This window comes from Cetorhinus maximus, chromosome 13, assembly GCF_964194155.1.
Source record: "Cetorhinus maximus chromosome 13, sCetMax3.hap1.1, whole genome shotgun sequence".
NCBI classification, from domain to species: Eukaryota; Metazoa; Chordata; class Chondrichthyes; order Lamniformes; family Cetorhinidae; genus Cetorhinus; species Cetorhinus maximus.
Window position 1 is genome coordinate 21,242,765 of NC_135891.1, and position 24,925 is coordinate 21,267,689.

The 24,925-nt window shown below is 41.3% G+C and overlaps 1 protein-coding gene across 2 annotated transcripts in view; it reads right to left on the bottom strand.

Annotated features, from left to right (window-relative positions):
* LOC144688479 (phosphatidate phosphatase LPIN2-like) overlaps positions 1 to 24,925 on the bottom strand; it is a 97,472-nt gene that overhangs the window by 58,414 nt on the left and 14,133 nt on the right. The window lies entirely within an intron of this gene.

The window sequence follows — 24,925 nt, forward strand, 5'->3', positions numbered from 1 at the left end:
AGGCCATCCTAAATCATCAACTTTTAAGATCCGTATACCTTTAGCTTTCATGGGACTTTAAAAATACCACTTAATCTATCCTCTCACTTTGTAACTTCCTTGTGTGGGTGTATGTGAACCTGTATGCTTGTACGTGAAAGCTAAAGCTTTTTTTTATTATTTTTATCTAGACCAGAGTTAAGTACAATAAACGCCATCCTCTTTTTTTTAAAAAGATAAGGGAGCCTAAATGTATTTCTTTTACAGTAATAGTATTCAGTTAAACACTCACTGAATTGGCAAACATCCTTTTTTTGGATGATTCTGTCCATGTCAAGTAAAGCTTAAATCTCCTACCAATCTCACTAGAATAAGTCCAAACATTAAATAATTATAAACCTGAATAATTGTCCAGTGCAATTCAAATGTAAATGAAAGAAAACTTATGGAGCCTCAAGGTGCTAGGTTGGAGGATGAGACAGTCACAGAGCAGGTTCAGCAAACCTGACAGGAAACAGTACAAGGGGCCAAGTGGGAGAACCAGCAGCCAAGAGCAGAGGAAGCTGCTGAGAGTGCTCTCCTGTAAGTCAGAGTCCAAGTACAAGCTGAACATGGAATACTGAAAAGAGAAATTGAAAAGTGATGTTGCTGCCACGAACAGAATGGATTAGTGGATAGCAGTTAAGTGCTAGTTACTTAGATTGTTTCATTAAATTTTTAGCTTTTTCACAGTTGCTGATAATTCACTTGATTCTGGTTTCAATTGCATTTTAGATTGATAAACATCAAGTCCAATGTTTTTAGTTAACTTTATTATTATAGTATCACAGTCTTTGATGTCAGTTTCTTAAAAGTCAGTCTCAAGAGTTTTATAGGTCTAAACTAAATTACTGCAGTCAGATAATGCATTATTTGTCAGTTGATGATGTTCAATACAAAGGTCAGATCAACAACTCCAGGAAGCTCAAGAACTCCTGGAAGTTCTGACAAAGAATCATCGACCTCCAACATTAACTGTTTCGCTCTCCAAGGATGCTGCCAAATCTGCTCAATACTTTCAGCATATTCTATTTTTATTCCTGGAAGATAGCCTGATCATAGTGCTGCAAACGGATTCAGACTTAAATACTAAGGTTTCAGTATTTTCCACTCCTCCTTCTCATTCAATTTTTAACAACATATCCCATCACTGTTTCTTTCTTTCCCTTTGTCAAGGTGACCCAGCATAGAGTAACTGAATTCCACAGGTTGGCATGCACGACTTGCCACACAGAATTCACTGCTGCTTAATTTATGCACTTAAAAGGTAAAATGCTTTTGTAGAAGGGGAAAGCACAAAGTCAATGAATCAAAGACAATGCAATCCTAGGTAGTTCCCTACAACTTCTAGTGGCAGTGAGCCTGAATATATTTCCTGCGCTTTCAGTCAGGTAATTAACTGAATAAAAGAGAAAGGGGATAGAAACATTTTTTTCCACAAAGGGAAAGATGATTAAAGTTAAAACCATTTTCTATTTTAAGTATCTAGATTGGATTACCATACCAAAGTTCATTAGTTGAGAGGAAATGACTGTTGAATGTTTGATGGCAGATGATAGCATTTTGTGTTGCATTCTTAATCCAAAAGGCTAACTGAGCAAATGAAAAAGTTAACTTCCCTTCCCAAAGGGACTGAGAGAATCTAATTTTCTTTTACAATGACATCTACAATGTACATTTGCAGTGTTTTCAGCATACAAAAATATCCTAAGGTAATGAACAAAAGAAAGGCATCGACATCAAGCTTTCAGGGAAGTCTTAAGACAAACAACCAAAGGCTCTGTTGAAGAGATGGGTTGTAAGAAGGCTCTTAAAAGCCAAGGAAGAAGTGGAAAGTGTTTGGGGTCAAAATTTCAAGGAAAGTGAGCTGGAAGTCTATGATAGGACATCCAAACAGAAGGAAAACTCTTGAAAAATAAACTATTCTAAAAGGTCACAGTCTTAATACAACTGGGTGGGAATGTACTCATTTGGTTCCATTCTTCTATATCTAATCAAAGCCAGTAGTATCAACTTCTCCTTCCTCTCCCACACTGTCACCTATGGTGTTCCCAAGGATCTATCCTTGGCCCTCTCCTTTTCCTCATCTACATGGTGCCCCTCAGCGAGATCATAGCATTAGTTTTCTCACATATGCTGATGATACCCAGCTCTATCTCACCATCACCACTCTTGCCTCCTATACTGTCATTAAATTATCAGGCTGCTTACTCGGCATCCAGAACCGAATGAACAGATATTTCCCCCAATTAAATATTGCTAAGACTAAGCCATTGTCTTGGGTTCTCGCTACAAACTCCTTTCCCCATCTACAATTCCATTCTTCTCCTTGGAAATGCTGAGGCTGAACCAGACGGAGCTTCCGACCACCTATCCATGCCATCACAAAGACAGCCTTTATCCGCTTCCATTGCATCCTCAGCTTCTGTCGCTGAAACCCTCATCAATGCCTTTGTTACCTCCTGACTTGACTGCTCCAACACAACCTTGGCTAGTCTCCCACATTCTATCCTCCATAAAATTGAGGGCATCCAAAACTCTGCGCCATGCTCAAATCCCTCCAAGGCCTCACCCTGCCCTAACTGTACAATCTCCTACTAATCCCACGAGATAGCTGCACCCATCTAATTCTGGCCTTTTGAGCTTCCCCACTTTTAGTTGCTCCATTACTGGTGGTCATGCACAGGCCTTAAGCTCCAAAATTTCCTCCCTACATCTGTGTTTCTCACAATCATACAATTGTTACAGCACAGGAGGATATTCAGCCCATCATGTCCATGCTGGCCTCTGCAGGAACAATTCACCTAATGCCAAGCTTCTGTCTTTTCCTCGTAGCCCTGCACATTTTACCTTTTCAAATAATGGCTTTGAACGCCTCCATTGAACCTGCCTCCATCATACTCAGGCAATGCATTCCAGAACCTTACCACCCGCTGCGTAAAAAAGTTTTTCTTCATGTCGCCATTGCTTTTTTTGCTCATTACCTTAAATCTGTGCTCTCTGGTTCTTGATCCTTTCATCAATGGGAACAGTTTCTCCCCATCTGCTCTGTCCAGCCCTCTCATGATTTTGAATACCTCTATCAAATTTCCTCTCCGCCTTCTCCATGGAAAACAGTCCCAACTTCTCAAATCTATGCAGCTGAAGTTCCACGTTCCTGGAACCATTTGCATGAATCTTTTCTGCATTCGATTTAATGCCTTCACCTCCTTCCTAAAGTGTAGCGTGCAGAACAGGATACAATACTCCAGTTGAGGCTGAACCAGTATGCCATAAAGGTTTAACATACTCAGTTCTGTTGAAGGGTCATGTGGACTCGAAACATCGACTCTTTTCTTCTCCACCGATGCTGCCAGGCCTGCTGAGTTTGTCTGTTTTTGTTAAGGTTTAACATAATCTCCTTGCTTTTGTACTCTATGCCCATATTTATAAAACCTAGGATGCTGTATGCTTCATTAAGCACGCTCTCGACCCATCTTGCCACCTTCAATGATTTGTGCACATATACCCCCAGGTCCCTCTGCTCCTGCAGCCACTTTAGAATTAAACCCTTTATTTGTGTCATCTCTCTGCATTCTTCCTACAAAAATGAATCACTTCACACTTCTCTGCATTAAATTTCATCTGTCACTTGTCTGCCCATTTCACTAACCTTTGTCCTTTTGAAGTTCCACACCATCCTCCTCACAGTTCACAATACTTCTAAATTTTGAAATTGTGCCTTGCACACCAAAGCTCCAGGCCATTAATATATGCTAGAAAGAGTAGGGGTCCTAACACGAACTCATGGGGAACTTCACTATAAACCTCACTCCATCTGTTCAGCACTACTCTCCGAACCCTATCACTCAGCCAATTTCATTTCCATGTTGCTACTGTCTATTTATTCCATGAGCTCTAATTTTCTCAAGCCTATTATGCGGCACTTTATCAAATGTCTTTTGGAAGTCCATGTACACATCACCAACAGCATTACTCTCATCAACAAACTCAAGCAAGTTAGTTACAAATAATTTGCCCTAAACGCATCCATGCTGGCTTTCGTTAATTAACCCACATTTGCCCAAGTGACTATTAATTTTGTCCCAAATTATCGTTTCTAAAAGCTTTCCCATCACCAAAGTTAAACTGACTGGCCTATAAGTGTTCTCTCCCTCACTTTCCTCCTTTAAGACGTGCCTTAAAATCTACCTCTTGGACCAATCTTTTGGCCATTTGTCCAAAGTTCACATGGTCTGGTGTCAAATTTTGCTTTTGTACTCCTGTGAAGCACTTTGCTACATTGTATTATTTTAAAGGCACTATTGTCAGGAGTGTGATGGAATATTCTACACTTTCCTGGATGACTGCAGCTCCAACAACACTCAAGAAGCTTGACAACATCCAAGACAAAACAGCCCTCTTAATTGGCACCCCATCCACAACCATTCACTCCCTCCACCACCAACACACAGTGGCAGCAGTGTGTACCATCTACATGATGCACTGCAGGATCTCACCAAGCCCCCTTACACAAAAGGAGAAGCTATAGTAACAACGATAATTTGTGTTGATTTTTTTAAAAATTCATTCGTGGGATGTGGGCGTTGCTGACTAGACCAGCATTTATACTTGTCCCTAATTGCCCTCGAGAAGTTGGTGGTGAGCTGCCTCCTTGAACCACTGCAGTCCATGTGGTGTAGGTATACCCACAGTGCTATTAGTGAGGGAGTTCCAGGGTTTTGTCCCAACGACAGTGAAGGAACGGTGATATATTTCCAAGTTAGGATGATGAGTGGCTTGGAGAGGAACTTCTCTTAGACAGCACCTTCCAAACCCATAGCAACTACCATCTAGAAGTTCAAGGGCAGCAGATACTGGACCACCACCACCTGGAAATTCCCCTCCAAGACACTCATTATCCTGACTTGGAAATATATCACCGTTCCTTCACTGTCATTTGGTCAAAATCCTGGAATTCCCTCCCTAACAGCACTGTGGGTGTACCTACATCACATGGACTGCAGCGGTTCAAGGAGGCAGCTCACCACCACCTTCTCAAGAGCAACTAGGAACAAGTGCCCTAGTCAGCAATGCCCACATCCCACAAATGAATTTTTTTTAAAATCAACGCAAGTTATTGTTGTTACTGTAGCTCCTCCTTTTGTACAAGAGTTTAGTTATGCATATATTTTTGTCTGAACATCCTATACTGAACATGCAAAAGAAAGGCTCTTTTGGAGTTGAGGCTGGAGGAGATGGCAGATAGGTATAAGATTATAGTTTTCAGTAGAAAGAAAAAATTGTGGGATATTTTTGCATTACAGGGCAATTCCAGGCTCAATTCCTAACCCCTGCCGTGCTAGATGATCTTGGCTATTGTGGCAATGGAGATCAACTTGACTCAAACATTCTACATGAAGGGAGGGAAAATTAGAGTAGGTTCCTGTTCCTGACCACTATTTACTAATCCCTACTGGAACTATATATGTACAATCTCCGGGTGAGGACAGGCTCAAATAAACTTGTGATGCCACCCATGGCCATATGTCCTCACACTTATCATCTGGGGTGAGGTAACAAAGAGTGACAGTGCGCCCACAGAATTGTATTTCAGCAAAGAGGTATTCGAGAAGGAAAGCAGAGAAAATTAGTGTCAAAGATAAATTACTGAGGGGAGGACAATCTGTATTCAGAATGAGCTACCATAATAAGAAAGTGTCAGATCCTTCACTACGAGTTCTATTTTACTTTCTCCGCATATACAAATATTATCCTCCAGAAATAGTTTTTAAATGTTCCTTTAAATGTTGTCCAAAGAGAACGTCAAACCACCCAGCAAAATTTTAGCATTTTAAGCTTGTAGAATTCATTGAAAACTGACCTGGACTACACTACAGGTAGAATACACAAAATATTGGTCAAAGTAAATTAATTCAGCTCCTTGCAAGATATCTGAAATTTTGACTTACCCAAATGGAAGGCGACAATGACACAAGATGATTCTTTTTTGCCTCTGAAGAAAACTGATGTTGAGAAAACTGGTCAACAGAATTGTGATTTTCTTCTACAGACATTACTTGCAGTTACTGACCACAACTGGAAACTCAGCATTTCTGGCACAAGGAGGACTCACGCTACTTCAAAAATACCAACACAAATTCCAGAACAGCCTCCATCTACTAAATCCTATGCAGCACTATCCAGCAACTGCACTAGGATTGGAGGTGCCACACACATTGGAAACAAACAACTTCCCAAGGCTGACAGCACACAGAAAGCACACCACCCTCCTCCACACCCACCCAAACAGGCTTCCTTTAAACATACATGCAAATCAGGTTTAATGTACATTTTCATTTTCAAAATGAACAGGTTTGCTTAACGCAACATTTCATGACTGTACAGTATCCACAGTATTATGATTTTCTCAGATAGGCATTTTACATCAGGGCGTAGCAATTAAACCTCAGTACAATATTGCTTTATTTTCTAAGCATGGTTAGCGATAGTAGTCCATTCCAACATTTACAGTGCACTGTAAAATGACAACAATAAAAATGTATGACTGGCATCATTCACATGCAGACCTGTGCAATAGTTCACCAATTGTCCACTCAGAACTTTTCCATTTGTTTCAAAATTAGCTTTGAATACAAATGCATTAGTATGCACTTTTCAGACACTGGCGATAATAAAAGCCTCAACATGAGTTAAGCGACTGCTATGTTGTACACAGTGTCAGGATATCAGAACTGGCTCCGTTACTAAAATCATTTATTTTTTCCTATATAGTGAGAAGTTTTACAACGTATGTTAAATAGTAAACCCCAGTCTATATAGCTGCAATTTTGTTAAAGATTTTGTAATGGGTCAATTACTGTATAGATCAAATACTACTATTTACCATAACAGCATAAGCAAAGATTTGAGCCAGTAAAGGGCAGGGGAGGTTCTGATATAAATACAGCAGTATGAGTTTGAACATAAAAGTAATAAGAGATGAGTAATGTGTTACAAGGATGTGCTGTTTTTCTTAAGAAAAGGATACAATTTCTAATTTTTCTTTTTCTGACTGGAATTTAAAAATAGATTGAAATCCTCTTAAGCCAATGGAGGTCGGCCTCACAGCTTCAATATACAAGCTTGCATTCCACCAAGTAGGATGAAACAAAACAGACACTCAACCCCCTGGGGAGTGAGGGGCCTCATCTCCTATTGGCTTTACACTATCCCGAAACTTTTCAAAAATTGGTGAGATGAGACATCAAAATGCAATTACCTGTTCTAAAAACATGGATTAAACAAATTGCTCTGGAATATACGGCCTGCAGAGTACTTTAAGCAGATTGTGTTACTAAGTAGAGGGAGATCAGGGGTCAGATTGCTATACTGAAAAACAGGTTGCAAAAGCGGTTTGCTCTTTCTCAAAAGTATTGTGCTCAGATTTGCAAAGTAACCATCCTAAGAAGAGAAATCTACTGCAAAACAAAATATTTTAAGAATGAATTGCAGAAATCTGCTCTATATAGCCTACAATATAAACATAGCATTTTAATTTTAAAAGTTGATATATTTTTAAACTACACACCAATTGTTTGCTACATTTGCCTATGTACCAAGTTGCAGCACTTCAAAGTATTTTGCCACATCCTGAAGATGCGATCAGCCATCAGTTTAATTTTTTTTTATTCATTCATGGGGTGTGGGTGTCACTGGTTGGACCAGCATTTACTATCCATCCCTAATTGCCCTGAGGTGATGGTGAGCTGCCTTTTTGGACCACTGCTGTCCATGTGAGGTAGGTGCACCTACAGTGCTGTTAGACAGGGAATTCTAAGACCTTGACCCGGCGACAGTGAAGGAACAGCAGTATATTTCCAAGTCAGGGTGGTGAGTGGCTTGGAGGAGAACTTCCAGGAGGTGGTGCCTGCTGCCCTTGTCCTTCTAGATGGTAGTGGTCATGGGTTTGGAAGGTGCTGTCTAAAGAGCCTTGGTGAGTTGCTGCAATACATCTTGTAGATGGTACATACTGCTGCCACTGCGTCAGTGGTGGAGGGAATGAATGTTTGTGGACAGGGTGCCAGTCAAGTGGGCTGTTTTGTCCTGGTTCGTGTGGAGCTTCTTGAGCCTTGTTGGAGCTGCGCTTCATCCAGCCAAGTGGAGGGTATTCCATCACACTCCTGACTCATGTCTTGCAGATAATGGAGTGGGGAGTCAGGAGGTGAGTTACTTGCTGCAGGTTCCTAGCATCTGACCTCCTCCCGTAGCCACAGTATTTATATGGCTCAACCAGTTCAGTTTCTGGTCAATGTAAGCCCCAGGATGTTGATAGTGGGGGAGTCAGCAATGGTAATGCCATTGAATGTCAAGGGGCAATGGTTAGATTCTCTGTTGCTGGAGATGGTCATTGCCTGGCACTTGTGTGACTCGAATGTTACTTATCAATAGTCAGCGCAAGCCTGGATATTGTCCAGGTCTTGCAAGTCCTTATCTCTTTTTAATGTAGATTTATTTCTTAAATTGTCTTGCCTTTCTATCTTTGGCTATTTGGCTTTACTTTAATATAAAAATCATTCCCAAATCTTCTTCCTATATATTTATTTTTTTAGATTTTGACTACAAGTTAGAGTAACTGGTATTGTGGAATAATGAAATCAAATGGGCTTTCTTTATCTGAAACTACCTTGCAATCTCGCCACTGATAGCACTGCAACTCATACAATAAGACCCAGATTCGCAAGAGCATAGGGCTGCTACTGTGACGAAGGTGGTCATAAATGTGGGTAGGGCAAGAACTGCAATCTGTAAACAAAGGTGAGGATTGTGAAATCTGTTTTTTGGGGATTGGGGAGCCAGTGGGCTTCAAAGGTGGGAAGTGAGCAGAACTTGTGCACAATGCTGCTTGAGAGGTCGTGAAGAATATAGATTAAATGCTTTGAGAAGTCCAGTGGTTGCTAAAAACACTATATAAATGTCAGTCTTTTTTTTAAAACATCAAAAAAGTCGTCAAAACTCATACCATTTACAATCCACAAATCTTTCAGTTTAGACTGAGATCTACATTGATTTTATTCTGCTCCCAATAGATGGTGCTATTCTGCACTATTATCACTTACAGGTTTGACATCATTGCAAGGAAAGTTCAACAACTGAAAAACATGGAAGTGTGCCATCTGCAGGGCCACAATCATTTTTTTCGGGGTGGGGGGAGGTGGGGTGATAAAATCAGAACACTCCAATCAACTACTAATAAAGCAGGTGTAAAAGATGCACACTTTCCACTTAGCCAGATAACAATCTAACTATCCCCATTTTTAAGAAGGACATACATAAATCATATCCATTTGTGACACCTTGCTGGTTCTTTACAATTTGTAATTCATCTTCCTTGCCTCAGGCGCCATTTGAAGACTTCAGATTGCAAATAAGATTGAATTGTACAATATAACTGTGGTGCTGACGCAAAACAAAGGTTTGACTTCAGGCTACCATTGTGAAAGAGTGTGACTAATTGGATAGCTTTTTCGAAGGGCCAGCACAGGTATGATGAGTTGAATGGCCTCCTACTGTGCTTTAAGATTCTATGATACTGTAGTCATAATACAACCTGAATCCTGTGTTAGAGCACTGGGCTGCTAGCATTTTCTAATTTTGTTTTAGGTTAACATTTGCAGTTGTTTCTTTATATTATTTCAGGGATCCAAGCTTTTTTCCTGTTCTGTGACAGTAACACTCCTTTCAGTAAATCTGTAGTAATTATGGTTTTATTTAGTGTGTAATGTACCTTTAAGAATAACACTGGTTAGGCAAGATCACATGATCTGCAGTAACCAATTGGAGAGTAGCACGGGCTACCTCAGGAGACAGTATAGAGTTAGAGTTGAAAGCACACGTACGTGTACTTGCTGCTTAGTATATTGTAAATAAACTTAAATGTTTCCACCCAATAATTGTCTGCAGATCAACTCTATCATTAATTGTACAACTCAGCCACCCTACAACAAACTGGCAACGAGGATAAAACAGGATTGAATAGAAGAATTCAGGTTAAAAAGAAATCGGCGCTATACCTCACCCAGTGATTGTGAGTAGCAAGCTCCGTTAGAATTGAAGAAGTTATCCTCCCCTCAAAATGCCACAATTTGAGAGAATTGATCCTTTTGAACTTGCCACACAGACAATTGGTCTCAATACATAGAACGTTTTTTTTTCAGTGAGCGAGATTACGGAGGAAGAGAAGAGGCGAGAGATCCTGGAGTGCTTGTGGGAGCAAAACCTACAGCTTGATTAAAAGTTTGATGGCACCCAGTGCCCCAAGTTCAAAGAATTTTGATGAAATAGTGGACCTCGTGAAGGGTCACTTTCAACCAAAGCCCTCAGCCACGATGCAGAGGTTCAGGTCTAATTCGCGAAATAGCGCCCCGGATGAGACAATTGCATGCTACCTGAAAAATCTGAAGCATCTAGCGGAACATTGAGAGTTCGGTATGACTCTGAATGCTCAGAGATCGTTTGGTATGTGGTGTGAAAGAGGATGCTATTAGGAAAAGATTATTGTCTGAAGTGAATCTGGATTTCAAGAAGGCACCAGAGATAGCGCTGACCATGGAAAGCATAGTAAGAGGTTCTAAAGCAATAAGGGTACGCAAAATGGCACCGTCCTCCACATCGGGCAGGAAACTCAGCCAAAAGAGGCGTCAAAAAGCAAGACTCCACCGAGAAGCAGGAAATAGCCCCCGCTAGCTGAAGACAAAAGAAAAATAACTTAGCAGCAAAATCAAAGAATAATTTTAATAGAGGTGGAAACAAGCAGTCTTTTAGCAACTGGCAGTTTAAAAAAAATCGAAGGCTACTATTGTCATAGAAATGGACATATGATAAGGCAATGCGAGGATTCAAGCAGGCTTGTAAACAAAAGAAGAAGCCCAATGAAATCTACAATGTAGAAGAACTTGAAACAACAAATTCAGACATTTACTCGTCGTTTAATCTGAAAGTTGGAAAGGCAGAACCAATATGTCAGTGAAAATAAATGGCAAGCCTATTAGAATGGAAGTGGACACGGGAGCTTCCACTACAGTAACTGGGGAACATACCTTCAGATATCTGTATAATGGTGAACATCAATTAAGTTTAGAAGAAACAGCCACCAAGCTAAAAACATATACAGGCGAAGACATTCAAGTAAAAGGCATAAGCAGAGTAACTGTCCATTATGGAAGCCAATCGGCAAAGCTACCAGTGTAGGTATTGAGAGGCAGAGGACCAAACCTCCTAGGGCGAAACTAGCGAAGGGAAATCAACCTTGATTGGCCACTGGGATTCCAAAAGCTAAAAGCATTCCAGTTTTGAAAAAGGAGCGTGTAAGGACCCAACAACCTGAAGAGATGCAGGTGTCTTAAGCCAAAACCTGGAAGAACAGCAGAAGGAATTAGAAGAGACCTGCTTGTTGACAGAGTCAGAGACAAAGTGAGCAACCTTCAAAGGGAAAAAGAAAACCTGTTGAAAGACCTTCACACACTACAAGATTCCCTCAGGTCAAAGTTTGCACCTCTGGAAAAGTATGAAGAGAAACAGAAAGAATTCAGCACCTCTCTGAACAAACTGAAGAATAAGTTGGCAGAGAAGTCACAACAATGTACAATTTTCCAGAAGGCAGTAAATAAAAATGAGACGGAAGAGCTGAAGAGTCAGCTAAATAAAGCCAAACAGGCTTTGGAAGCAAAAGTCACAGAATTTCCCAAGAAGCAGACAGATGATAAAATTCTGGGAGACTGAGCTCAAACAAATTGAGCTTGCATCTGAGAGAAGTCTGGCCAACAGTGAAGTCAAAAAGGAGGCCGAGATTAAAGTCTGCGCTAGAAAAAAGGAAAAGTGCACGTTCCAGGCAAGGGAGTTCATCTATTTGGGTCACCAGGTAGATTCACAGGGCCTCCACCTGGTTGAGGAGGAAGTGAGAGCCATAAGAGAGGCACCTGCGCCAAAAAACTCCTCAGAGCTCAAATCATTCCAAGGAATTATCAACTATTATGGGTGGTTCTTGCCCAATTTGTCTACAGTGCTGCCCCCCCTTGCATTCTCTACTCAAAAAGAACCAACATGGATCTTGGGAGGCACCCCAGAAAGAAGCTTTCATAAAGGTGAACAATTGGTGCACTCATCCAATCTATTAGTGCATTATGACCAGACGAAAGAATTGGTGCTCACATGTAGCGCATCTCCCTACGGGGTGGGATGGACAACAGCATGGAACAGCCAATAGGTTATGTATCAAGAGCGCTCGCCACAGCAGAAAAGGGATATCCGCAGATAGAAAAAGTTGGCCTGTCCATCATCTTTGGCATCAGAAAATTTCACCAGCATGTACACAGCCATCATCCGTGCTCGGTGGGCACCGCGGGGTCTGGGGTGTTTTGTTGACCCCTTTAATCACATCTTAGTTTGATGTTTGTAAGGTTCCTTTACAGTTTTTCCTTGATTTTACAGCTGACCTGACTTAGGGGCTGTGCTTGTTTTCTCCCTTGTTCTTTTTGCTCATTTAGTTTATTGTTTTGACTCAAAAGAGTTACACAGCCATCATTTTACAATCATTTTAGGCCACAAACCATTGCTAGGATTGTTTAGTGAGGACAAGGTTATACCATCCATAGCCTCAACAAGAATACAATAATGGGCTTTAATTCTGGCAGCATATGAATACACTTTTGTACATAGGCCTGACAATAAAATCGCAAACACCGGTGCCCCTAGTCGTTTGCCTTTACAAGAAAACGATGAGCACGTCCCATTTTCACAGGAACTTGTTTTACTGTTAAATTTCTTAGATTCCTCGACGGCATGTGCTCAACAGATCAGACAAGTCGGGACCCAGTCCTATCTCAAGTACAAGAACAAGGGCTACATGGTTGGTCACAGAAGCCTGTATCTGATTAAACTAAACCATACTTCAACAGAAGACATGAAATAACCAGCCAAGATGGCATCTTATTGTGGGGAGCACAAGTGATAGTTCCTCCAAAGGGAAGGGAGCCACTTTTAATTGAACTACATAGTGCCCATCCAGGAATTTCCCAAATGACGACCATGGCATGGAGCTATCTATGGTGGCCTGGGATGGATGGCGAAAGAGAGAGTTTAGTAAAGCACAGTGTGCAATGTCAGCAACTGCAAAAGTTGCCAGCATTACACCTATAGGAGTAGCCAGGTGGACCCTGGGTTACACATTGACTACATTGGACCTCTCCTGGGAACAATGTTTCTGCTCATTGTTGATGCCTATTCAAAATGGTTGGACGTACGTGAGGTAAAGTCACCAACGTCGGCCACTACAAATGATAAACTACGTCAGAGTTTTGCCGTTCACGGACAACCAGATGTAGTCATTTCCGACAACGGCACGGCATTTACAAGTGCTGAGTTTCAACGGTTTATCTGCCTCAACGATATCACTCGTGAAAACTGCACTGTACTACCCCTTCTTCAAACGGACTGGCCTGAAGGGTAGTTCAAACATTGAAGGCATGAAAAAGCTAACTGGCGATTCCTTGGCAACCAAGCTAGCACGCTTTCTTTTTCATTACAAGACTAACCCTCACACAACAACAGGTGTCACTGCAGAGTTATTCTCGAAACATCGTCTCAGGACGAGACTGAGCTTAATAATGCCGAATTTAGAGGGGAAGGTGGAATGGAGTCAGGGAAGCCAGAAAACTAGACACAACTGGCATACTTGCGAGAGGAAATTTACCGTGGGAGAGCCGATATACTTGAAAAACTTTGGGGCAGGGCCAAAGTGGTTTCCGGGTGAAATAAGTGCAGTGACTGGACCTCTATCTTACATGTGGAAGTGGAAGGCCAGATCATTAAAAATATGTGGACTGTTTAAGGAAGAGGGAGACAAATCACCAAGATTTGGTTCCACCAATGATCATGACCAGGTCTGTTTCCTGTTGAGGATACTCAACCCAGGACTGAAATGTCTTATGTTCCTGTAAGAGTTGAGGATACAGAACTGCAAGTGCCCACTGAAGCACCTGATGTTCAGGCAACTCCAGAAAAGGAGCTTCCTGACAAAGAATCTGAAGTTGTGGAGCTGAGATGTTCCACACGTACCAGGAGACCACCTGAAAGACTGAACTTGTAAATTCCTTACCCAGTGTAAGTATTATGTTGTTTTGAAAAATACGTACTTGTAAATATAATACGGATAGCTAAGTTAAAGGGGGATGAATGAAGTAGCTATGGTTTTATTTAGTGTGTAATGTACCTTTAAGAATAATACGTGTTAGGCAAGATCACATGATCTGTAGTAACCAATAGGAGAGTAGCGTGGGCTACCTCAGGAGTAAGTGTAGAGATAGAGTTAGAGTTGAAAGCACACATGTAGTTCCTGCTTAGTATGTTGTAAATAAACTTAATGTTTCCACCCAAGAAGTGTCTGCAGATCAACTCCATCATCAAAAGTACACCTCGGCCACCCTACAATAAAATCTAAATGTAATAGAATCCCCTGCCAATAAACGGTTACCAGTTCTCTTGCATGTTTGCAACAGTCTTCAAAAATTCAATGATTTCTGGGGTAAATTCATCAGACAAAAATACATCACTGATCTTCTCTTTCCTTAAGACATGTTGAAACACAGGTATTCCGTTGAAATATGATCAACATTCTATAGGCTGGTGTTTGTAAGAATCTTTTAGTAAGATTCTATTTATTCATAACACAACTGTCCAGGCCATATTGATCACCATTATTTTTATGCAGACAACAGCTGCAATTTATTTTGGCAAAAGTATCTATGCAATTTATATTATAAATTCATCTAATGTTCTGTGAAATATCATTATTTGATTGAGTACTATTATCCCTTTTTAACCTTCATACAAAATCTAATGTTAGGAGGAAGCAGATTTTCAAGTCACTCTCATAATATTAAGAGTCAACTGCCAAGGATTTCAGTTCTGCACAAACATGAAAACATTTACCTACAGAGCATGGTCCTGACTGGAAGTGATGAACAACAGTGTGCAGCGGCCATGTGTAACTTAGGTGTGCAAACCAGCTGTGTTGTGGAGACCCACCACCACATGTATGTCTAGACTGACCATGGCACTTTTGACACTGAATATGCACAGAGTAGTGATGCTATGAGGAGCCTTCACAACGTCGGTACATAGAGAAGAGCAGCATACACAGAAGTCATGATATTGCTTCATGGCATCACACCAGAACAAGTAACTGCTGCTGGACCAGGACGGCTACACATCCCAGGAAGACTAGTCCAATAGCAGTCAGGAAAACACAGCAAACAGATCTTCCTCGCCACTAGTTTTTCATAAGCCTATTTATTTTCATGTTGCTTCATTTTGTGCAGGAGCGACACAGCAGTGGCTAGTTGCCAAAATAAGTTTCCAAGATTCTATGAGAACAGCTGCTTTTGTGTGTCATCATAAAAGTAATTATTTAATAAGCAGTTCTTCTTGACATTAGCAATTGTATACTCTCATCTATGAAGAATATGCATTTGGAGGACTGAATTGACTCTTGGATGCTCTCTAAAAATGCTTAATGCAGTCTTTATGAAACAATGCATTCTCATTCATCGACAGACCTTTCTTTGGAATTCATTTTGAGAATTATCCAGCTGGTCCCACATTCTCTAGATCAGATGGAGTGGCAGACCTACTGGTGAATTTGTCATGTCTGTCACTGTACCACATTCTTCCTGGGAAATTAGGTTAGGTTGCAGATGGGTGGGAACGTGTAACTACAGTCTATCATGCACAAAACAGCAGCTCTGGTGAAACAGCAGGAGTGCTATGCCACAGTATGTTTCTCAAATTTTCCGGAATGATTCACAATAATAGCTGTTCCATACCAGTGCCAAATGATTACAGAAAAGTACTTTATTTTAGGCAATATGTTAGTTATCCTGCATGTTAGGCAGCACAGGTCCTTATTTATTAGGCTTTTAAAGTACCTTGTGAGGGAATTCTGCATGTGTTGTTGTGGCTGCATTGCATTTTAGAGGAAGTATTGTATCCAAAATCTAAAATATCCTGGCCATTTTGTGCACATTGAATAAGTATTAACTTATTATAAGCTCCAGTTTAGTAGAAGATTCCATGCCAGTGCCATTTAACACATGCCAATATAATCTGGGCAAAGGGAATTGTGGTACAATCTAGGCTTCACTGGCTCCTCTAATTCAGAAATAAATCCAAGGCTCTTTGTGCTTGGTATTGGAAGTGAGGGTGGAGCAGGTGGGGGAAGGTATTTGGACAGATGGTTAGTCTTGGATAGAAAGCCTAGAATTGCCACCCAGTAGTACACAGAAGATAACAAAGCACGGTAGTGTTCATATGGCCCTCATAATTCTGATGTATACCTAGGTCAATAATGCTCAAGTCTGTGTTCCTCTGACTTGAAGCAATGAAGATGAGGGTTATACTCAGGGGAACTGTTGGGAGTGGGAAATTGTGATTGGTTCAGAGGATACAATGGGAATTGAAGGTAGAGGCAACAAAGTAGTTTATCAGACAGAGGTGTTTTTTTCTTCCCTGATAGAACGGTGACGAAGTAGAATTGGGAACATGGGTTAGCGTTCGGAGATAATCTTGTCAGAGGGGAAAGGTCACAAAAGGCAACGGTGTTAAGATGGGGAAGTGGGTACTGGCAAAGGACACGGAGTAGCATTTATAAAAAGGTAAGATTCAATGATAAGAGGGCAGAGTAGGAAAGAGGGTTAGTGGAATTTGAAGTAGATCACAATCACAGAGGCTGAAAGGAGAGAAGAAAAGGCAACTCAGTGGAGAAGTCAGAAACTGAAAGATTTTCATTGAAAAGTTGAAGGCATAGAGTAGGGCAAAGTACTTAAGGAGAAGAGGGAGATACCAAAACGATCTGGTAGAAGCAGCAGTGGCACTGCAATAGTTAAGGCAGGGTAAGCAGAGTGACACATTAAGACATTTCAGTGTCTTTGTTAGTACCAGGGTGTCAATAGATCCATCCAGAATGAGCTCATGAGTATCAGTAGTCCTGTTTGCAAGGAAGTAAAGATTCTGGTTGGCAATATGAAGAGGTGAAATGATCCTCTGGTGGGGTAGAAGGGACAGAGTGAAAGAAATAAAGTAGGATGGTGAGGAGGTTAGTAAAAGTAACCCCAAGAACAAGCTGGTCAAGATGGACAGGAGGAAAGAATATAGACTGGGAACGGTGATGGGCGGGATGGGGGACCATGAGGGGCAAGGTAACAGTGAATGGGGAATTGAAAGAGAGCATAACTGAGCTAGAGGGAGGAGAAGATAACAGAAAACAAGACACACATACTAATGGATACAAAGGGAACCTTAAATTAGCCAGTTCAGAATGGTCTTTGAGAGAGGTTGCAAGGAGAGGAATACAAGTCAATCAAAATGGTGTGCATAATAAATGGTTATGTATACTGCAGCATCACTTAACTCAAAAATTATTTTAACCAATGGCTGACAATATTAAGTTTTAAACCAAAATAAGACGGTGTTTGAAAGGTGTTATGGCACAGCAATTGGTAAAGGCTGAGTGGGGTGAGAAGTATTCAAAGGATCATCCTCCGCCATTTCCACCAGCTCCAGCAGGATGCCACCACCAACCACATCAGCATTCCGTAGGGACCGTTCCCTCCGGGACACCCTAGTCCGCTCCTCCATCACCCCCAGCACCTCATCCCCTTCCCATGCAATCGCAGAAGGTGCAACACTTGTCCCTTTACCTCCTCCCTCCTTTCAGGTGATGCAGTGCTTCACTTGCACCTCCTTCAATTTGGTCTACTGCACCCGCTGCTCCCAATGCAGTCTACTCTACATCAGGGAGACTGACCGCTTTGCGGAACACCTCTGGTCTGTCCGCAAGCATGACCCAGACTTTACGGTCACTTGCCATTTCAACACTCCACCCTGCTCTCATGCCCACATGTCCGTCCTTGGCCTGCTGCAATGGTCCAGTGAAGCCCAAGGCAAACTGGAGGAACAGTACCTCATCTTCTGATTAGGCACTTTACAACCTTCTAGACTTAACACTGAGTTCAACAACTTCAGACCATGAACTTTCTCCTCCATCCTCACTCCCTTTTTTAATCCCGTTTTCTACATTCATTTTTTTCAATCCACACTTGTTTTTATTTTTATTCATTTATCTGTGGTTTTATCCCCTTTTTACCCCCCCAAATATCCCATTTTCTATCCTTTACTTACCCCTGCCACCACCCCATATCCCCTACAGGGCCATCTGTTACTTGTTCCAGGTTGTTCTTTCACACAATGCCACCCTTGTTCTGCTATTATCACATTCTGCCTTCTTACTTTTATGCCACGATCAGCACCTTTTTTAGCACTAATCACTACCATTAACACTCTCTTTGTCCTTTAGTTCATGACATCTTTGTCAATCCATCCTTTGTCCCCACCTATCGCTGGCCTTCTGTCCAACTCCACTTGCCCCACCTCCCTTAAACAGTATAAATTTCATCACATTTCCAGTTCTCTTCAGCTCTGAAGAAGGGTCATACAGACTCAAAACGTTAGCTGTTTCTCTCTCCATAGATGCTGCTAGACCTGTTGAGATTTTCCAGCATTGTGTGTTTTGATTCCTTTGCAGACAGTTGTGGGCTTACAGGCTGGTTAGGTGTTAAATGCCTCTGACTTCCACACACAAAACTCTTCTGTATATACCTAGCCTTCCCTTTGAATGTAAATTCTCATTGTATCACCAGGCCCTTTGAAGTCAACCTCTTCTAACAATAAAACCCATTTCATAGTACCAATTTTATTAGTAATATAAACATATTGCTTGGTGTCTCCTAGCTAGGTGCAAGATTTCATCCCCAATCTTTGAATGGTTTATCCAACAAAATGCAAATGTACTCTTTACTTACTGTTTCACATCTCAAAACTACTATACATCAAAGCACCCAGACTAGCAAGTTTTAATCCAATTAACACACACACTCTCAGACACAGACAACTGCATGTCCAATTTAAAATAATTTCCAATAACATTATATACATTAATATCTCTTCATGACAGAAGGGGGAAGGGAAATTAGATATTTTATTTGCCAAAGTTGTTAAACATAGAAGTTTGCAATCAGAATGAATCTAAAGAGCTATTTAGTTTTGCCACATAACACTCTTTTAGGTCAAAAGAATCACTACGAGGGGGGGCGGGGAGGAGGGGGGGTATGGTTCTTAAAACAAAGTAATCTATGTGCTATTACACGTTGCTAAGTGAGTGAAAAAATCCTCAAGCCTCTCCTGCCTAAATAGAATGCTTTTATTGTAAGGGAGTTGGGGTACAAGATTAAGGAAGCTTTGCTGCAATTGTACAGGGCTTTGGTTAGATAACTGCGCGCAGTTTAGGTCTGCACCCAAGAAAGAACATACTGAGATGGTGGGCAAAGATTTACTAGATTAATTCCTGGGATGAGAGGGTTACCCTGTGAGGAGAGATCAAGTAGAATGGGTCAATGCTCCCTGGAGTTTAGAACAATGGGGGATGATCTTATTAAAATGCAACATTATGAGATGACTTAACAGGGTGGATGCTGAGAAGCTGCTTCCCCAAGCTGGAGAGTCTGTAACTCAGAAAGGGTTCCAGCATTTAAGACTGAAGGAAGAGAAATTTCTTCATTCAGGAAGTTGTGAATCTTTGAAGTTCTCTATCCAGAACACTGTGGACGCTCAGTCGCTGGATATATTCAAGATATAAATCAATAGATTTTTGGACTTAGAATCAATGGATATGGGGATAGGACAAGAAAGTGGAGCTTTCTATTGGCCAGAAGCTTAACCAGACACATCAACACCATGGTCACAAGAGAAGGGCAGAGCACTACCTCAACTACTGATCCCTCAAAGTCTCTCCACCATCTACACAGATCAAGAAATGCAACAGTATGTTGGAATGTTCATCACTCACTCAGATGGGTGACCCCTTATTTTGAAACAGTGGCCACAAGATCTCAATTCTCCCAAGAGAGGAAAGAGAGAAAAGATCCTATCAGCATCTACCATCACACCCCCTCAATTTGCCAACCTGAAAATGGCCCATTTATCCTGACACACTTTTCTGTTCGTTAGGCAATCCTCTATCCGTGGTAATATGTCAAACCCAACACCATGAGCTCTTAACTAGTGCCTTTTATGTGGCGCTTTATCGAATGCCTTTTGGAAATTCAAATATACCGCATTTACTGATTTCCCTTTATCCACCTAACTTACTACATCCTCAAAGAACTCTTAAAAAAAATTGTCAAATATAATTTCTCTTTCACAAAACCATATTGACTGCCTGATTATATTACGATTTTCTAAATGTCCTGCTAACAATGAATTCTAGCATTTTCCCGATGACAGATGTTAAACTATGTTCAAAATTCTCCGTTCTGTCTCCCTCCTATCTCGAATAGAGGTGTTACATTTGCCATTTTCCAAACTGCTGGGGCCTTCCAAAATCTAGGGAGTTTTGGAAGATTACAACCAATGTATCTACTATCTCAGCAGTCACTTCCTTTAAGACTCAAGGATACAAGCCATCAGGTCCAGGGGCCTTGTCAGCCTTTAGTCCCATTAATTTTCCGAGTACTTTTGCTCAATGATCATCACTGTTTTAAGTTCCTCCGCCTCTTTTGCTCCCTGTTTTTCTACTATTCTTAGGATGCTTTTTGTGTACTGTGAAGACAGATACAAAATACTCATTCAAAATCTCTGCCATTTCCTTGTTTCCCATTATAATCCCCAGTCTTACCCTCTAAGCGACAAACACTTACTTTTGCTATTCTTTTCCTATGTATATGCTTGTAGAAGCTTTCACTGTCTGTCTTATATTCCTTGCTGGTTTTCTCTCATACTCCAATTTCTTCCTCTTTTTTTGTTATCCTTTGCTGGTTTCTAAAATTTACCAACATTCTGGCCTAACACTAATCTTTGCAGCATAGTACATTTTTTCTTTCATTTGATACCATCCTTGACTTCCTTAGTTCGCCACGGATAGTGTATCCTTCTTGTAGCGTCTTTCTTTCTCAATGGTATATCTTTGTTGAAAGTTATAAAATATATCCTTAATTGTCTACCACTGCCTCTTTACCATCTTACCTTTAAACCTATTTTCCCATTCCACTTTGGCCAACTGTCACAAATTCAAAAGCAATTACAATGGTATAAGACACTAGTTTCAGACATGTTATGATCACTCTTACTTAGGGGATCCTTTACTATGAGGTCAATAATTAATCCTCTCTCATTAGACGTTAACAGTCTAAAATAGCCTGTTCTGTGGTTGTTTCTAGAACATTCCTGGTACATGAATCACAAAAAGCTAGTATGTAGGTACTGTAAGTGAAAAGGAAGGCAAATGGAATGTTGGGATTTATTGCAAGGGAACGGAAAGTTTACTGCAACTGTACAGGGCATTGGTGAGAGCACATCTGGAATACTGCATACAATTTTAGTCTCCTTATTTGAAAAAAGATATAATTACATTAGAAGTAAAACAGAAGGTTCACTCAACTCATTCCTGCGATGAATGGCTTATCATAAGAAGAAAGGTTGAACAGGTTGGGCCTATACCCATTGGAGTTTAGAAGAACGAGGGGTGATCTTATTGAAACCCCGGGGGAACTTGGCAGGGTGGATACCAGGGGATGCTTCCACTTGTAGGGGAGACTAAGACTAGAGGACACAATCAAGAATAAGAAGTCTCCCTTTTAAGACGGAGATGAGACATTTTTTTCTCTGAGGGTCATTAGCATGTGGAATTCTCTTCCCCAAAGTGCAGTGAAGGCTGGGTCATTGAATATATTCAAGGCAGAGTGAGACAGATTTTTGTTAGACAAGGGACTCAAAGGTTATACAGGGCAGACAGTAAGGTGGAGTTCAGACCACCACCAGATCAGCCATGATCTTACTGAATGGCGGAGCAGGCTTGAGGGGTCGAATGGTATTGTCATAATATATATAATCATATGTCATATGATACATATTAATATCATATATATTATATAAATATATATGTCATATATTTCATAACTTTCAACCAAGATATACCAATGGTGTTACGAATGGTATTGTCACTGGACTAGTAATCCAGAAATCCAGGGTAATTCTCTGGGAACCAGGTTCAAATCCCACCATAGCAGATGGTGAAAATTTGAATTAAATAAAAATCTGGAATTAAAAATCTGATGATGACCATGAAACCATTGTCGATTGTTGTAAAAAACATCTATTGATCTATCCCCTAGCCTAGTATCTCAGTTAACTTCAGCAAGCTCAGCTTTCATGCCCACATAGTTGCCCTTATTTAAGTTTAACATACTAATCTTAGACCCACTCTTCTTCCTTTCAAATTGGATGTCAAATTCAATCACATTGTATTTGCTGCTACCTTCACTGAGGTCATTAATTAATCCTGTTACAATACACAATACCAAATCTGCTCTCAGGTTGGTTCCAGAACGTGCTGCTCTTAGAAACTCTCTCCAAAGCATTCTATGAACTCCTCATCCAGGCTACTACTGCCAATCTGATATTTCTAGTTTACATGTAGATTAAAATCACCCATGATTATTGCCATCCCTTTATCACAAGCACCCAATATTTCTTATATACTTTGTCCTAAATTGTGGTTACTGTTAGGGGACCTGCAAACCACTCCCACTTGTGACTTCTTTCTCCTATTACTTAACGCCAACCAAACCGATTCTGCATCCTGATCTCCTGAACCAAGGTCATCTCTAACTATTGCACCAATGCCATCCTTGATCAACAGTGCTATCTCCTCCACCTTTACCTAGCTTCCCGTTCTTCTTGAATGTCATGTACCCATCAATTTTCAGGACCCAATCCTTGTCATCCTGCAGCGACATCTCCACAATGGCTATCAGATATTTATTTACTTCAATATGTGCTATCAATTCATTTACTTCGTTTTGAACACTATGCGCATTCAGATACAGAGCCTTTAGTTTTGTCTTTTTGTTATCTTTGTAACATCTAGTCTTAACTATTGGTGTATTGTTAGGTTTTATCTCTCTGCCCCTCCCTGCTATTCTATGACCCTCATTTCCCATATTATTATTATGGTCCCCTGCCTTGAATCTACTTCTTGATTTGCCATATCTACCCAAGCATAATCCCTCATCCCTGCTAGCCCCCCACCACACTGTTTAGTTTCCCTAGTTATGCGATTCGCAAGAACACTCATCCCAGCACCGTCCAGGTACAGACCATCCCAACGGTACAGCCCCCACTTTCCCCAGTACTGATGCCAGTGCCCCAAAAACAGGAACCCACTTCTCCCACACCAGTTTCTGAGCCACGCGTTCATCTCTTTAACCTTATTTCCCCTATGTCGAGACACACGTGGCACAGGTAATAATCCAGATTATCTTTGAGATTCTGCTTAATTAATTTGATATCTAGCTTCTCATACTGACTACTCAGAACCTCCTTCCTTATCCTGCCTAAGTCGTTGGTACCTACGTGGACCTCAACAGCTGGATCCTCCCCCTCCCACTATAAGTTCCTCTCCAGCCCTGAGCAGATGTCTTGAGCCCTGGCACTAGGCAGGCAACACAGCCTTCTGAGCTCTCGCTCTCTGTAGAGAAGAGTGTCAATCCCCTCACTCTACTGTTTCCTACTACCCCTACATTCCTGTTTGCTCCCCCAACTTGAATGGTTTCCTGTACCATGGTGCCAAGGCCAGCCAGCTCATCCACCTTGCAGACCTCACTTTTGTCCACACAGGTTGTGAGCACCTCAAACCTGTTTGATAACTGCAAGGTCTGAGGCTCCTCCACTACTGCCTGCTCGGTCCCATTACCTGCCTCACTCACAGTCACAACCTCCTGTCCCTTACTGCTGACCAAAACAGATGACCCTATTCTAAGAGGCGTGACCATCTCCTGGAACAAAGTTTCCAGATACTTCTCACCCTCCCTTATGTTCTGCAGCATCCGCAGGTCGGCTTCCAGATCAATAAGCCTGATCCAGAATTCCTCTAGCTGTTTATACTTTCAGCAGGTGTGTTTGTCCTGGATCGCCTTGGCTTTCAAAAGCTCCCACATTCAACATAACATCTGTCTTACCATTGTTACTTACGTTATTTAGTTAACTTAATTGCTCAGTTAATTAACTTAGATTTATTCCTACGTATACCACACCTCTTTGCACCATGCACCGAATTCCCACTTGAACCTAATTCACTACTCACTCAGTCTCCATCTCACTCTGGCATAGTCGCCCGTCTCCTCACATGCCCCTTACAGATCGTTAGGTTTGAAAAGCCTTTCTCTTTCATGGACCTTCCGATGAGCCACTAGCTAGTTTAGCTTCCTGCTAAATTAATCAACACCACTTGAGCCAACTGCTTTCAGGTGATTGACAGACAACTGCCACTCCAGGCAGTTCTCTACTTAACAAGCAAACCTAACGTACTTGAAGGTTAGTACTATGTCAGATCTTGATTCTTAATCTATAGTTAAAACCTGAAAAGGACTTACCAGAACTTACCATGTGAACGTAATTCACTACTCACTCAGTCTCCATCTCATTCTGGCGTTGTTGTCTGCCTCCTCACGCACCCCTTACTGATCTTTTTTAAAATTCCACCTGTGGGATTTGAACCCAAGTCTCCTAATTACTAATCCAATAACATTAATACCATGCTATTGTCTCCCCTCAATCCCCTCATCCGGGAGCTTGTGCCAAAATTGGGAAAGCTGTCTCTCAGATTAGTCAAGCAACAGCCTGACATTGTCTGTAATGTATGATTCCATGAGTATGTCGATGTCCCAGACACCACCATTACCATCCCTGGGAACGTCCTGTTCCACTAGCAGAACAGACCCAACAGAGGTGGCGGCACAGTGGTATCCAGACAGGAGGGAGT